We start from the raw sequence: 16,075 nt of genomic DNA on the forward strand, positions 1-16,075 counted from the left end.
GTCACTGAATTTATCTTCAAGGAGGTCCAAGGTTGGGACAGTTGCTGGAGATGTATAGCCAAGGGCACCTCCGAGGGAGCCACCGGCCCCACAGTTCTGCTCATAGTCCCCAGGGTCCTGCGGAGGGTCCTTTGTCTTATGGGATTGGGCACAGGCAGAGATTTGCAGGAGCATTTTCAGTCCGCAGAGCAACTCTCAGGTGGGGACATCGCTCAACTTGGTCTCCATCCACCAATGTTGCCATGTCCTTTGCACTCACAGAGGCAAACCTGTGGCTGGTGAAGAGCCATGACTGCACCCACTAGAAGAGATGGTGGCAGTGCTAAAAGAGAGGTCCCATGTGGGCCCACTTGAGGGGGGGCAACTCTGAGTAAGGGGGAGGTGAGTGAATTTAAGGGTAAAGGTTAGTGAGACCAGCAAATGGAAACAGGTACGACCTGAAACTGCATCGATGATGGGTGCAGTTGCCAACATTCAGCAGAAATTGTGGTCAGGAAAATGAAATAATGTAGGAAATGGAAGGAGGCAGGGTAGGATTGCACTATGGATTTTAGACGTCTCAAAGCAGATGCCTAAGTCGGAGGCAGCCCCTCTCAGGTCCCTCCATGTCCAGGCAGAAGCTCAAGTGGTCCACCAGGTGATTCTCCTGCCGCACTTTGGGTGAGAGGAAAAGCTCCCTAGGGGTCCCTTGGCTACAGGGAGAGTCTGATGAAGCACCTGAGATGGGTATTGCACTTCTCCTTCCCTCTCAGTGCAAAGCCTCATCCAACAAGGCACTTTTGCAGCCACAGTCCAGCTGACGTTTGAATGTGGATAAGCTGAGAGCACACCAGGGTCTGGGCATGTGTCTAGGGGCTCCTTGGACTTCAAAGGACAGGAGACATAGACCACCCTCCTTCCAGCAAAGCAAGCTCTCCAAACAGCTGTAGAGCGGAGAGAGGCCAAATCGGAAACCCTGCCAGCCCTCTACAATATGTGATCTATGTGCAGTTTAATGTTTGATGGCTGATGTCAAAGAGAATTCAGCTAAAGGCAGGAAGAGAAACACAAGGAAAACAAGGGTAGCTGTGCAGGGAGCCAGCTTTGTGACTAATGCTACCTTCTGAGTAATGCTTAAACTGAAACACAAATAACAATAAATCCAGTTCCACTCCATCCGGAGGACAGAGCAGAGCCCACTTTGCTTGGCCAAAACAGGCCTCAGTGTTTAACCACAAGAAAATCCTCCTGAAGTTTTATTACTTACTGTAAGGACTGTAAAAGCCCCTCGGTTAGGAAACAGCTTCTAGTGGATTTACAGCATGAGTGCTTGGACGGACCGTTTCCCGTTCAGTTGCATTTCAGGAAGTGGGACAAGATGAGGTGCTGGTTAGTACTGGGGGATGTGTTTCCATCTAAACCCGTGCCCACTGGCCTTCCCTGAAGCTCTTTGGACAAGTGGCAAAGCTGGGACCCCCAGTTCTTGTGTCATTTTAAGCTCCCAAACCAGGGGCCAAACAGCAGCTCATTCAGGTCATATTGCTTTGTTGCTGGACACAGGTCTGGATGGGGATGCTCTTCTCCCACATTTGAAACTGCTCCTTGGTGAAGCCCAGACCTCCCTGGGCATTTGGCTCTGAGATCGGCACATACTTCTCTCATCAAAAAGTTGTGAGACCTGCTGCAAAAAAAGTACCCAGTGCATCTGGCTGATGAGCATTGCATCTTCTATGTTGGGTTTATTGACACCTTTGGGATGCTTGTGGGGTTTTTTTGGATCACAGATTGCTTTTACTGTTCAAAAAAGGATGATTTATTTATTTTTTTTTGCCAAAGAGTGACATCTCTGATGGCTCAGGGTAGATGGAGATTCCTCCATGGTGGAACAGTGCGGTCAGCTGAAGGCAGACGGTGGAGTGTCCTGGGGGATAGGATTTGGCTGGAGAATGGAGAGGAAGGTCCAGAAAGATGTTCGAGACACTGCAGAGCATTTCTGGAATTGGGAGGAAAAAAAAAAAAAAAGAAAGAAAAAAAAAAGGAAGACAAAAACCCTATTGGTTTTCAGCCCAGAATTCTCAGAATTTTGATTTTCTATGAGAAAAATGTGAAGTTTCTCCTGATCCTCTCCCAGGGGATGGGAGTTGTATTTTTTCTCCCTGGCTCTGCTATCTGTCCATTTGTAATCTCTCAACACTCTGTGCTGTGGTAGATCATGGGGCTCCCAGCCTTCCCAGGTGCAGGGAACACCAGAACAGATCAACCCATCGATTCCTGACACACCAGAATCAGGAAGAAAATGCCTGAAACACTGTGTCTGCTGATTCTTGGATACTGGGACCCTGATTTGTGAGGCAGTATCCTAAATGGGTGATTAGTGGAGCTGCTAAGGAGAGGCTGGCTTTCTCTCCTCTCCCCTCCCCTGGGAGGTATAAATCCAAATGCTGTCCATAAGAAATGCAAAATAATCCTTCTGCTTCATGTACGTAGCCAGAGAACTGCATCCAGCGGGCACCGCCCTTAAAGGGAGATGATGCTCAGCAGGAGACAGTCCAGAGGAGATCAGCGAACGTGATCAGAGGTCCCAAAAACATGACCTGTGGGGAAAGGCTGCGAGAACTGGGCTTGTTTAGTCTAGAAGTGATGGAGGGGAGACGTGATAGCAGCCCTCAGCTATGCAAGAAGTTGATGCAGAGGGAAGGGAATAAACTGTGTCCATGTCGCTGTGTACCACAGTGTCCTGGTTTGAGGGGTAATTTAGGGTAATGTAGGAATAACACCTTGATGGGAGAGTAGGGAAGTCCTAGGCTTAGCAGTGGTTTGGGGTCTTACTCGTGTTTGGGGGGCCCAGCCAGGCTTGTGTCTGCAACGGACATGATCTGGCAGAGGATGGCTGATGCCACCTCCTGGGGTCCCTCCTTGTGCTCTCAGATGGAAATCTTTCAGCCCACAGTTCCTCTTCAGAAAGGTTGGTAGGTGAACTCCGCTGTGATGCCCACGAACACCAGTTCACTGACAGATCCCTGATCTCCTCCTATGAACAGATTTATAGGGACCGAGAGGAGGAGCAGGGACTGGGCATCTGCTGAGCCTCAGCCCCACCACATGTCCCGATGTGAGGAAAGCAGCAGGAGCTGCAGAGGAAGAGCATGTCACCACACATGTCCCCACAGGCACGGCTGAAAACATGCTGGCTGCCCATGCAGACTACAACACAATGTAGAATACCAGAATAGAACAGAACATCAAGAAAAGACCTTGAAAATTTCTGGAAAAGGGAGAGGCTGGCATTTCTAATTCCTGCCTCGTCTCCCTCGGTCCCAGCCATGGCAGGGCATCTCCGGGGGTTGACGCTTGCTCCCGCTCTCACCGGGAGAAAGCACCAGTGTCTGGATCCAGCACAGAGAGCCCGTGTTTGGAGGCCTGGGGAGAGAGTGTGGTTTTGACATGGAGGCCAAGTACTTTGGAAGCCAATACTTAAACTGGGTGGTCCTTAAAAAAAAAATAAATAAATGAGGGAGAGCGAGAGATAACACATCCAGTTGGAGCACACGCTGTGGTTATACAACTGCAGTTTTTATCACTCGCCAGGGACAGAGGGAGACCTGCCCAAGGGTTATCCTGCTTGTCACAGCCACCCATGGATCTGTGGCTCTGAGTGACACAGTGCCTGGGGTCACCAGCAGCTTTGTGGCATCTCAGTTTAAGAGCTGTGATCCCGACTGGATGAGAGGAACCTTGCTGCAAGAGCCGCGTCCAGCGAGCCCGGCTGCAGATGAGTCCTGGGGATCACTCCTTCCCTGAGCTTTGTTCTCGAACCCATGGCTCGAAGCAGCAAGTTTTAGTGCATTTCTTTCAGATCTGCGTCAGTGCTTTTCCCAACAGCTTGGCAAGCAGCGTAAACATCCATCTGCAGTTGTCACTGGTAGCAGCGCACATCATCTGGAGCGAAACTGGCTGCTCTCAGACACCCAATCACACAAGGAGCAAACAGTTGCTTTATTTCTGAGTGGGGCTACACAAACCATTAGGCACCTCATTAATCTTGTGTTTAATTCTCTGCATGAGGCTCACTGGAAGAAGGAATAAATTCTACATTTTAATTATTGGGGGAATAACTAGGGTAGCCTTCCTAACTCCTTTTCCTCCCTTGCTGTTGCACTATGAAACATGAAAGACGACAACAACCCATTGTCAATTCTGTCTCCGCTGTCCCTCCGTGTTTTCCCCCAGCTCTGAGCACTGTACAGCCTACGGGTGGTAGGGAGCAAAGACTAACACTGGGTCCACTGGGTCCTGAAATTCCTGCGTCAATGGAGAGATCCAGGCAAAGTGGCTGGACATGAGCTCTGATGCCTCTTCACAACCGCTGTGCACTCCTGGGGTTGTAAATGCCCCCACATCCCAGCTCTCCCCTGTCTCCCTGCACGGGACATTGGGAATGGGTTCGATGAGCTCAGACTGGAGCGAATCGCTGGCAGATGTCTTCAGGCTGTCACAGCTCTGAGCTCTGGAAAGGGCACTGGCAGGGCATGAGCAAAGATCACATCTTTGGCTTTCCTGGGCTCTGTCCCAGCTTTTCTCCCTTCCTAGACCTGCAGGCACATTGCAAGTCGGCCCTGGATAGAGTCCAACTGCCCCCACACAGTTGTGGCACTTGCTACGTTCTGCCCAGCCTCCCTGGCCACAGGCAGGGCTGAAAGCACCCCAGACCTGCTGGGACAACACCAGTGTGGCACCCGGGGACTGCCTGGGCTGTGCTCACATCCCAGCTCCATCAGCAGGGAGTTTTCCCTTTGAGGCCTTTCTTTTGCTTCGTCTCCTTGTCTCCTTTGCTGCTCTGGTTTAATAACTGGTTTATAACTGGCAAAAATAAAGTGCAACCACCTGCTAATGTGGAGCTGAGCTCGGCACAGTCTTTCCTGCCTGGGGAAGGAGAAGAGCTGCCATGACCGTGCCTCCTCCCACAGTCGATGGCCGCAGCTGCCCGTCGCAGGATGGCTGTATCACGGCGGGGGACACTGACACAGGCTGCCAAACCGTGCTTCACGGGCCTAATTAGATCAATACGGCTGTGGCTTCTGGCACTCACAAGCTCGCAGCAGTTGTTTCTTCTGCACAAACACAGTGTCAGCTTTGGAAGTCAAGATGCATGACCCAGGGGGTATGGAGGAGCCCCATCCCCAGCCCTGAGCCGCTTCTTTGATTAGGGACTGTTCATTAGCATAGAACTGCATCCCCCGTGTCCTCCCAGCACCCTCAGCAAAGAGCTCAGCTCTGGGAGCCCTCGTGCCCCAGAGCCAGATCAGGCAATGAGTCCCCCGAGGAAGTTTTTCTTAATTATCCTCAGTCTGCCTCCAGAAGAGACATCTTGGGGGAACACCATCCCCAAGCTTTCTGCTGCCGATCAGGACCATGGGGGCACCCAGAAATATTTTAAAGTGGCTTTGTGGTGGTTTGGCTGGTAACAAGGACCAGGATTGCTGGATGCTCAGTACTTCCACATGAGCCCAGCTCTGCTGATGAATATGAACTTGTGCTGATTTCCACCAGTGGCCAATGTGAGGCTTAGTCTTTGTCATTTCCTTCACACCTTTTCTTTCTTCCTCTTGCTTCTGCTTTTCAGAGGCTGCTAATAGACTTGGAGGTCTGCAATGGGCAAGAATGGAATCAGTTCATCTGAAAGATGAAGAACTGCTCCCCACCATCTCTGGCTCAGAGGCTTCCAAAAGCAATCTGAAGAAGTTTAGTTTGGGTTTAAAGGTAAAACATTACTAACTTAACCCTCGGTGATTATTAACTACATCTGCTGCGATGCCTACCCTCTTCACACCCTCATCCACAGGTGAAAGAGAGGACCCTTGGGCTGCCTTGGCCTGGGAAGGACACGGCGGCAAAGGGAGGATGGTGGCTGCTCGTGACCAGGAGCCATGGTGTAATTCACCCTCCCTTTCTCCAGAGATAAGACAAGCTGCTTGATCAATTCTCCTGCTGCCAAGTAAGACATCTTAGAGCCCCAATTCACTTGCATCTACCCCAGTGGCAGCATCAGCTTGAGTCTCTCTCCTCTGCCTCCCTGGACCTCTCAGGACCTTCATTATTTGTGAGGCTCTGCTCAGCTGACCAGTGGATACAAAAAGGAAAGGGACCAATTGGCTATGCTACCTCTTCCCTCCGAGCAGATTTATAGTCTGGGGAAGATGACCCTGCTAAATACAGCCTACTAGACTCAAAATAAAGATAGCTGGGTGAAGGATTAGACCCCGTAACACTGAAGACCTGCCTGGGAGACTGAATAGTCTGACGTGTGTGAAAGGGGGCTTTCTTTCATGTGAATATAACAAAAAATCACATTTCTTTGGCATGCTTTGGTTCCCAGCCTTTTTGCAGGGTGTTTACAGGTGCAAGGATGGGTTAAAATTGTCTTTGGGCAGAGAGCTTGAGGGATTCGTGCAGCATCTCACCTGCTATGGAGCAGGATGGGACCTGCCAAGATGGAGACACAGAATTAATGCCTCCCCAGGAGCCTCCTCCTCAGCCACAGGAACAGGATGCTGGAGAGAGGAACAGAGATGGCAGCTGAGATACAAAAAGGAAAGGGAAAAAAAAGGCAGCCTGTTCCTCCTCCTGACACTGCAGGACTTGGAGAGCATGGCCTGAACTCTCTACCCCCAGGGCAGCTGCCATCTGTCCTCCCACTACAGTCCTGGTCTGGTGTAAGAGGTCTGACCCGGTTCATTTACTGCCAAATTCCCCTTCCTCTCCCTGCTCCGCGATAGCTGAGGTCTCCCCAGCATCCCTGGGTCAAGAAGGTTCCCCCGACCACCCTTTCCCTGTGGGAAAAACCTCCCCTATCTTATAACACCCAAAGCTCAATTTCATAGAATCACAGACTGGTTTGGGTTGGAAAGGACCTTAAAGCCCATCCAGTGCCACCCGCTGCCCTGGGCAGGGACACCTCCCACCAGACCAGGTTGCTCCAAGCTCCCTCCAACCTGGCCTTGAACCCCTCCAGGGATGGGGCAGCCACAGCTTCTCTGGGCAACCTAGGCCGGGGTCTCACCACCCTCAGACTGAAAAATTTCTTCCTGAAATTGCGAAGATTTCCCTTTAATAGGGAAACCTCTAAAAAGCTGCACGTTTCCTAATGCAACCTCTTTTTCCACTCTCCTGTTTGTTGTGCGTGTGTGTGTGTGTGCAGTGATCTGTTAGTCTTTAAATATGATTTATAGCAATCCGAAGCAGAGGAATCTCCCAGCAGCTGTGCCTGATAAAGGGGAGCCTCTCACCAAGCAGCAGCCGATGCTGCCTGCTGCCCCCAGCTCCTCTGAGATGAAAGGAGAAAACATTTGCCTTGAAGACAAAGAGAACCCAAAAGTGCTGGCATCTCCCAGGTAGGAGAATTTACTACCAGTGAACAGCAAGGCTGGGTTTTTTTCCCCTTTCTCTTGCCATGTGGCTCATAGGCACACACAATGCTTTCCGAGCCAGCATTATCTGTGTGGAGATTACTCCTCAAATCTGAACAGGAGCATGACCAAGGCATAGCAGTGAAATCACTGGAGTTTATTTCCCATTCTGCAGCACATGGGAGATGTGCAAGCCAGAGGTGTAACAAAAGGCATATGTTTTGGCATGCAAAGGGAAAACGTTTCTTCTTTTTTTTTTTCTAGGGGCTTTTTTTATTTCTCTGGATCTGCTACATTAATTACGAGGCTAAATGGCAAGTCTCCACAATTACAAGTCTCGGGAGAGAAGGGGAAGGTTCATTGGTTCTCACACACATCTAGAAATGGGGAGGTTGGAGTTTTCCTCCACTGTGTGTCCAGAGACACCTCATTTCTGAGCACCACTGGATTTTCTGGCCGTGCTGGGTATTGTGCCATTGCCTCCTCTCCTCACCTCTAGGAAGCAGGTGATTATGTGATAATCTCAAGCTCCATTGAAAAAGCCAATTATTTGTTTTGGAGAAAATGTGGAAAACTTGAGCCTCAAAGCCTCAAAACCCAATAGGCAAACAAAAGGAGAAAATAAAACAGATGGTTGTTTTTGCCATATTTTCTTGCATAATCACTGTTTTCTCCCAGATTGTGCTTCCAAAACTTGGTTGCCACCGTTGTACATGTCACTTCTAAACTTCCTGGTGATCTGAGACTCGGCGGTGGCTGGCAGCGTGCTCACACGGGAGAGCCAGCCTCTGAGCAAATACTGTCACTTCATTAGCTATTTTTAACAGCAACAGAGTTCTTGACTTTTAAGTTGATCCTACTATATTTAAGTAGGAGGGGGGTGCCTTACTCATTACTTCTGAATTTTTGGCATTAAAAATTGAATTTTCATTTCTTTCTGCCTCAAAAAGGCAAGAGGAGGATAATTTTCATAACTTATGTCCTGGTGTGAATTTACTGCAGGGTTAAATACTTTACTTTGTAGAGGGCTTTAAGAAAGTCAGCAGGAGAGCCAAGCATTGTATTTCACGAGAGTGTTATGCGCTGTGATGAAAAGGAGGAGACGATGCCTGGCTGGCGACTGCCAACCACGCCATGAGCACTAGCAGAGCCTGGCACTGCTGCCTCACAGCCATGCAGCAACATTTCATGCAAATTTCGTGCAAAACCCATGCAGAAATCCTGCGATGGGGCACGGCCCACTCTGCCCTCCTCATCTAGATCCAGAAGATGCGGTCCCTTTCCAAACCAGGTCGTTTTTTATCCTAAAAGATGCTTGCATGAGTTGAGTTGCTCCCATTCTCCCCCTGGGGAGAGCAAACCCAGGGGGACTAGAAAACCTGAGAATGAATCTTTTCTCTGTCTGGTTTGAAGAGTGGATTGTTTTTATCTCTTTCTATAAGCAGAAGTCAGCCAGGTTTTTTGTCGTCCTTGATTGTCCCCTTAAAGCCATCCCTCTCCTGTAGACAAGCTCCACAGCCAGTCTCTGTGCTGGAGGGTTGTGTAACACAGGTGAAAACCCTGTCTCAATTTATATTTAATCATTTATACAACAAGGAAATGAAAACCAAGGGGCCTGTCACTCTCTTTGGCAATTCCTTCCAGCTGTGCATCAAATGAGGATCTGGGCAACCAGCTCGCAGGCGTGAATTGAATTGTGGGGCTGGAGGTGGCAGTGGGTGTCTGTGTGATGCTGTGAGTCTCTGCAACAGCAATCATGGGTCGTCCGTAATTTGGTCTCAGCAGGTCAAGCTGGATCCATCAATGGCAGGGCTCTGCTCCCAGCCTTGTGCTCTGTGCTGGCCCCAGCAGAAGTTTGTAGCCAGGACTGGCTGTGCACAAGGAGGGGAGAAGCACAGGACATGGATGCTCCGAGGCTGTGGCTTTGTGGGGTGACGGCAGCACTGTCACTGCAGGAGTCAGGGATAGGAAAGGCTGGGTTTGTAGGGCTGGGTGTCTGTCCTGATGTGAGTGACCTGAGCACGACCTAAATGGTATGGAATAAGGGGTGGAATGTCCTGGTTTGAGGTAAAACAGAACCTTTCTTTTTTTTTTTTTTTTTTTTTTTCAGTAATTTTACTTTTCAGTTAAGTCTGCTCTAACTAGCTGGGCTCTCAGAATTTAATGTCATGTTCTTCAGACAGTGTCTGCTTCCAGAGTGATAACCCCTGATGTTTATAGTGGATACCAAGGAATGGTGTGCAGAGAGGCTCCTGCTTACACTTATTGCTGTAACAACCAAGGTCAGCAAACTTCATTATTTGCCCTGTTGGAGGGTTGGCAGCAGTAAAGCGTACAGGGGTCACACCTGTGGTGAGGAGCAGACAGGACAGGGAACCCAAAACTGAATAACAGGGGTATTCCATCCCATCTGCCCCAAGCTCAGTGTGAAAGCCGAGGCATCAAAGAGGTCAGCCTCTTTCCTCAATGGCTGACATCCGAGGAGGATTCTGTTTGTCTGCCTTTGATCCTGATCCGACATTCCGGAATCCGGATTCGGAATCCAGTTCCCATCCATCATTGAGTCCAGTCTGGGACTTTCCCAGTGCCTGCTGGTCGTCATCATCCTGGAACCCTGATACGGTTTTGTATATATTGTATATATTTCATTACTTTCTTTTTGATATTACTATATTTTCTTTCTATTAATAATATTTCATTAAAGAAGTTTTAGTTTTCTTTTCAACCAGAAGTATCTCCCTTATTTTCTCTCCCTTCTCTTCTGGGAAGGGCAAGAGAGAGGTCAAGAGAGCATCTGTCATTCATTTAGTGGCTAGCCCAGCCCAAACCATGACAGTGTCTCCTGCTGCCATTCCCTTCTTGAGGATGGTCAAAGGATCTCTTCCCTCCCCTGTTGATTTCATTTCTTAAAATGTTTTTAGGAGCTTAAAACCCTTGGCCTTCACTGCCTAGACTGGTCCCTGGGGTCCCACACTGCACAGGGACCAGCAGAAAGCAGATGGCCAGAGAGCAAGAGCTTCTTGTCCTTAGGCTAAAAAGGGGCTATTTTTGTCCTCACTAAAACGGAGGGGAGGTAGGACCCCGGGGGAAGAAGCAGCCTTTTACAGAGCAGGCCTGAAGTCCTTTTTGCTGACTGACACCAATGAATATCCCAGGTGATGGTGACACCAGAGCAGACCTTTCTTGTTTTTCCACATCTCTGCTTTCCCCCAGCTCTGTCCTTGTGAACACCACTGGCTCCCGCATCTGCCCAGCCTGCAGAGCGGAGGCAAGGGTTTAATTTGAGCTGGGGTGTCAAGCCAGAGCCATCCCATAAGGATGCTGAACTGCAGGTCCTCAACATCCCCCTGACAGCTGATGTCCCCCTGGGCTTCAGGGAATTCCTCTCCCCTCACAGATGAGTATACCAGGCTTTCCACAACTTGTTATTCACTCTCTGAACAAGAAAAAATAATGAATGTACACATGGAGGTCAGAAATTATTATTTGACTGTGCTGGAGGCGGCTCAGAGGGGTGTTACCCCAAGGTCAACTCTTGCAGGTGTTTGCAAACAGGAATGCAATGAGTTCACTCTAACGATTCGGTGGCTCCAAGGCAGCGCATGTCTCCAAACCCCACCAGGCGTTTCAGCATCAGCTTTACCTCCCCTGCCCAATTTCCTGGGCTCTGAGATGAGGGCAGGCAGGCGTTTCATGGCCCAAGTCTTCACGTGTTGGCCAGGATGGTGGCCCTCCTTGGGCATCCGTAGGCAAATGGATCCATGCATCTCCAAATCCAGATGTTGACTTCACAGAATCACAGAATTCTCAGAGTTGGAAGGGACCTCTAGAGATCATCTAGTCCAACTCCCCTGCTAAAGCAGGATTTCCTAGAGCACATTACTCAGGACTGCATCAAGGCGGGTCTTGAAAATCTCCAGAGTAGGGGACTCCAAGGTATGCTTTTTAAAACTTCCTTCATCCCCTTCATTTATCCAGTGTTTTTTGTCATCTTCTTTAGAAAATGCAAAAAAAGGCTCATTTTTATGTAATCCAATTTTGATGGAAAAAGATTATTTTTTTAAGGCACTTTAGAGGCCATTTATCTTCCCAGTTGCCAAGACTGCCATATAAATTTGCCAATGACATGACGTTGTTATCTAACACCTGCTAAGAAAGTGGCACAAAATAAGAAAAACACCTTCATGAGAAATTCCCAAATTGTTTGTCTTCTGGTAATGGATTAAATACAGATGTAGATTTTGGACCCAAAGAAAGCAAAGGGAGAGGAGAAACAGCCATACCTGTTTTTTCACTCTTCTTTCTGCTCATATGTGCTCAGGGAAGGGTTTAGAGAGAAGCAGGTGCCAACCTGATACACAGTGAAATGTTCACTTTTTGATGGGATACTTCTCACCTGCCTTAATCTCTCTACCCATAAAGCAAGTGCAGAGAGCTTGCCAGAGCTAGAGGGACCACAGCCAGGACATTACGCCTGTTTTTTAACTGAAACAAAAATATCATTTTTAAACTGTCCAATATTACCTTCTTTTTCTTCATCAAAGGATACAAGGGATAGAAAAGGTCCTGGAAGATACATATTATTGTAACTCTTACAATTTTTTTTAAAAAGAAAAAAAAACCACAAAAAATGTTATTAAAAAGAAAACCCTACCAAACTGGAAGTAAACAGCAATTATCCCACTGATGTCTTAATTTTTCATTTTTGGTGATGAAGAAGTTCCTTTGTCTTCATGGTTAGGGTTAAACTAATTGTGCCTTTGGCTTTTCAGGAGAAAAAAAAAAGATAAATGCAAGAGGAGGGTGGCAGGAAATGACTAGTTCCTCGGAGCAGCCCTGAAAGGGTGTAACTCTGCTTAGTTCTGTTGGTTTATGTGTGCTGCACCAATTAGCGCTGGCTGAGAATCCGGCCCAGAGTTTATACCCTTTCTGATTTTTACTTTAATTGCTGTTTCTGGATGTAATTGTGCAAAGAGGCCTATTAATATTATCCAGTAAAAGGAGTGATTCACTAGACCCATCTATAGCATCATTGCCTATTAAGGCTGTCTGAAACTCCCCTTCTAAGACTCTGCTTGGAGTTATAATTTTAATTTAAATCATTTGTGCTGAAATCTTCTATAATGGAGTATCCACCTCAGGCTGATTTTCTTTTTAAGGGGCAAGGGAGGGTGGGAACTTCAGCCAAAACAATTCAGCAGTTTCTAAGAACAAAGTTAGAGGAAAAAACATATTGTTTTCCAGGGTCTGCTAATTTTGGCCAACTTTTGTTCAAAAAGTTGTGACCCCCCCCATGCTTCTCAACAGAGGCCTGCGGGGTGATTTCTGAGTCAAGTCTATGCCATTTGCTACCACCTAGAAAATCCAGGTTGTAATTGTATGGAAAAAAACTTCCTGCAAGGGCTGGGTCCATCAAAGCAGCTTATCATAGAATCATAGAATTGTTCGGGTTGGAAGGGACCTTAAGATCATCATGTTCCAATCCCTCTGACATGGGCAGGGACACCTTCCACTAGACCACCTTGGAGCAGTTTTGTTTAATCAACTGAATTGCTTGGATGCTGCTGGCAGAGGGAGACCTTCTCTCTATGCCACATCCTGGCCATGTGTCCCTGCCACTTCCCTGGGTTCCCCATGCCCTTAGCTCCCCCCCAGCCATGCTGGGCTCAGCCATGATGGGGCTGGGATTAGTCCTCCATCACATCAGTGACCTGAGCTGACCTGCTGCATGGTGGTCCATGACCAGAGCAACGCGAGGAAGGGGCACACATGTGCTGCCGGGTTGTGGAGGGGGGACACAGGCTGTCAGCAGCCCACCTTGACATTGGTTTGTGTTTAACATCAAACCCTGACTGTACTTTTTAGGGATACAGCCCCTATAACTCCAACCGCGTGGGCTACACATGGTCCACGTATGAGCAGGACCCTCTGTGTTTCCTTCTCTCTGCTCCAGTGGGACTGCAGCCGACAGCAAAGCCATGGATTCCCCCCGCCCTCCAGGATTCACCAGTTTGAGCTCTTGCAAGTGAAAACTTCTTGAGTCAGACCCAAAGTAGACAAGAGGAAGAGCTAGGGGTAGGCTGGAGAATGGAAACTGGGAACACAGCTAAAGATATAGGAAAAGCCAAAGGGATTTGAAATTGGGGTAGGAGCAGGACAGGGAACTGGGGTGAGGGGCGAACAGGCAACCCAGAGATTCACAAGATGCCCAGGATCAGCTGCCCAAAGGGATGGGGAGAGACGAGGTGGTGTGCCAGGAGAAGCTCTGGGAGTGGGAGCCACGACACAGGGAAGGAGTGCCTGAGGAAAGCAGACGGCCTTGAAGGGTGTGAAGGGTGCCAGGGATTATAGGGGCTGCTCCAGCATCAAAGGGAGAGGACAGGGCAGGAATCACATGGCAGAGGTGGGACAGAGGGGTTGGAGCTTCACTGGATCATTTAGTGGGAAACTGAGTGGGCTTCCTCAAGTGATGCTACAGGGAACCAAGCCAGGACCAGGAAAGGTCCAAGCCCTATCCCTTCTCTGTCTGAGGGCAGTGGAGGTTGTCAACATGCAGCAATTCCTCTCCTGTTAGGGCATCACTACTCGAGCACCAGGTCGGGAGAGAGGCCGGATGCCACCTCTGTGATTGTGTATGGTATTCATCTGCATTTTCCTTTGCTATCAGCTATGGCATGTTGATAAACCACTTTGTTAGCAGTTGAGATATGTTAGGAAAAATCCTTAAAAGTAATAAAAATAACTATGGAAAAAAAATTCTCATAAAATATGAAGCAATATTTGACAATTCCAAACTCAAATATTAATGTTTTCCAACAACAAATATGCTCTGAAAGTATTTTTCCACGAGATGTTGCAATTCATATCTTGGCATTAAAAAAAGTGTTCCAGCAACAAACTCCTTGTGAGCTCTAGCCAGTATTATCCTCATATTATAAATGGGAAACTGAGGCCCAGAGACGGGGAGTTTCCCATAATCCACTAGTAAGTTAGTGATGGAGAGCAGAAATCCCTTCTGTTAACCCAGTGTCCCTGGGAAAGACTATCCAGTAGAGATGAGCACTGCCTTTAATCTCCCATCAGATGCTAAATGTCCTCTTTTGGTTTAGATCGGTACCTCAACTAATTCATTACATGCTCTTATTTCGCTCAAGGAGATATGGGAATTCTCACTGATCTTGGAGGAAATTGCTTTTCCTTTTGTTAGGAATAATTAGGAATGCAATTTATCTCCCCTTAATTATGAGTGCAGGAGGATAAATTTGCCTTGTTAAATATTTATTGTTCAAAACCAGGTAGTAAGAAGCAAAGCCCTGGAACTGCAACCTCAGAAATATATCCTCTGGTTTCCAGTGTAACAATGTGATCTGCTATTCTGCTCCTCAGATCAGTTTTCCAATTCAATGTGCAGCATGAATTCACCAGGGATAATATAAACTTTTACTGCTACTGGCTTTGGGGCTATGAAAACTTGGAGTTTCAGTCTCTTGGCTTGGAGATCAATACTGAAACTTAAGTGGCTAACATCCCCATACAAGGCTAGAATTTATTTTCTGTGGTTGTCTATAAATCAATGACAATATAATGTCCATTCTGCTCATGCCTGCCTGTAGTTTATGGTGAGTAACCATCCAGAATTTGACTAATATGTGAAACTATTTCTGTCCATCTGGTCCAACAGGCCAGGCAGGCATGTCAGAGAAGAGTAACTCTTCCAAGAGCTGCCTTTGTTCATAATAAATCTCCGATTAAAACCAAACAGATGTGGAGGGTGGATGTTTCACGCAGGCCTTCAGCCGCATCCTGCATTGTTAGCCCGGGACCGAGACAGCGAACTCAGCTCCACGGAAGATTCCCAGCATTCTTGGATTGCTTCAAATCGAAGCCTACTGAGAAAACATCTCTGTACTTTCAGGCCATTTGACCCATTGGGTCATGAAAATAAACATTTAAAGGAAAGGCATATTTCTGTTAAATTCATATTTGCAAAATCCAAGGGTTTGTGTCTTGCTCTCCCTCACAAGGTAGGAAGTGCCCATGGCATGATCTGTCCCATGGCAGAGACAGGGACCTGGTCACAGGACCACTTGTCACTTTTGGTCAATTCCTGCTCCTCAGCAAGAGGAGCTCCAGGGGAGAGAGATACCAGTGGGGTTACCGTGGGGAGGTTATTAGGAGTAGGGAGAAGGAGGGAGTTGCAGAGGTATCTGCTGATGCAGGACCTGACCTGTACCTACCTCACAGTGATGTGACCCCACAAAAAAAAATATTTCTATAGTGTTGATTTGGGTTTACAGAGATAGATCTGGAGAGCGGAGGGGCTCTGCACGGACATCCTGAGGGCATAATTCTGCCCATATGAGGGGTCTCTGCTTGTGTGGTCAAACACAAAGTGCAGAGAGATCTTTTCTGAAGATGATTTCCAAATTCCCCTTATCCTCATCTCTGGCAGTGGCAGTTAATTGCCAGTAAACTTAAAGTATCAGGAAATAATTCTGCACACAGCATGGATCCAGCATTTGAAATTCATTGTTAGTGGAAACCAGAAACAAACACCGCTGATTGAGAAGGGGCTGGCCAAGGCGATGACCAACATTGCTCTCTCTGGTCATACGGGTCATACGCTAAGGGTCAGGCAGCTTTTTCTCCAGATGCGTAACATGGGATGATTGTGTCCAGAGACACTCTCT

The sequence above is a fragment of the Numenius arquata genome, chromosome 21 (genome assembly GCF_964106895.1).
Source record: "Numenius arquata chromosome 21, bNumArq3.hap1.1, whole genome shotgun sequence".
Lineage (NCBI taxonomy): Eukaryota > Metazoa > Chordata > Aves > Charadriiformes > Scolopacidae > Numenius > Numenius arquata.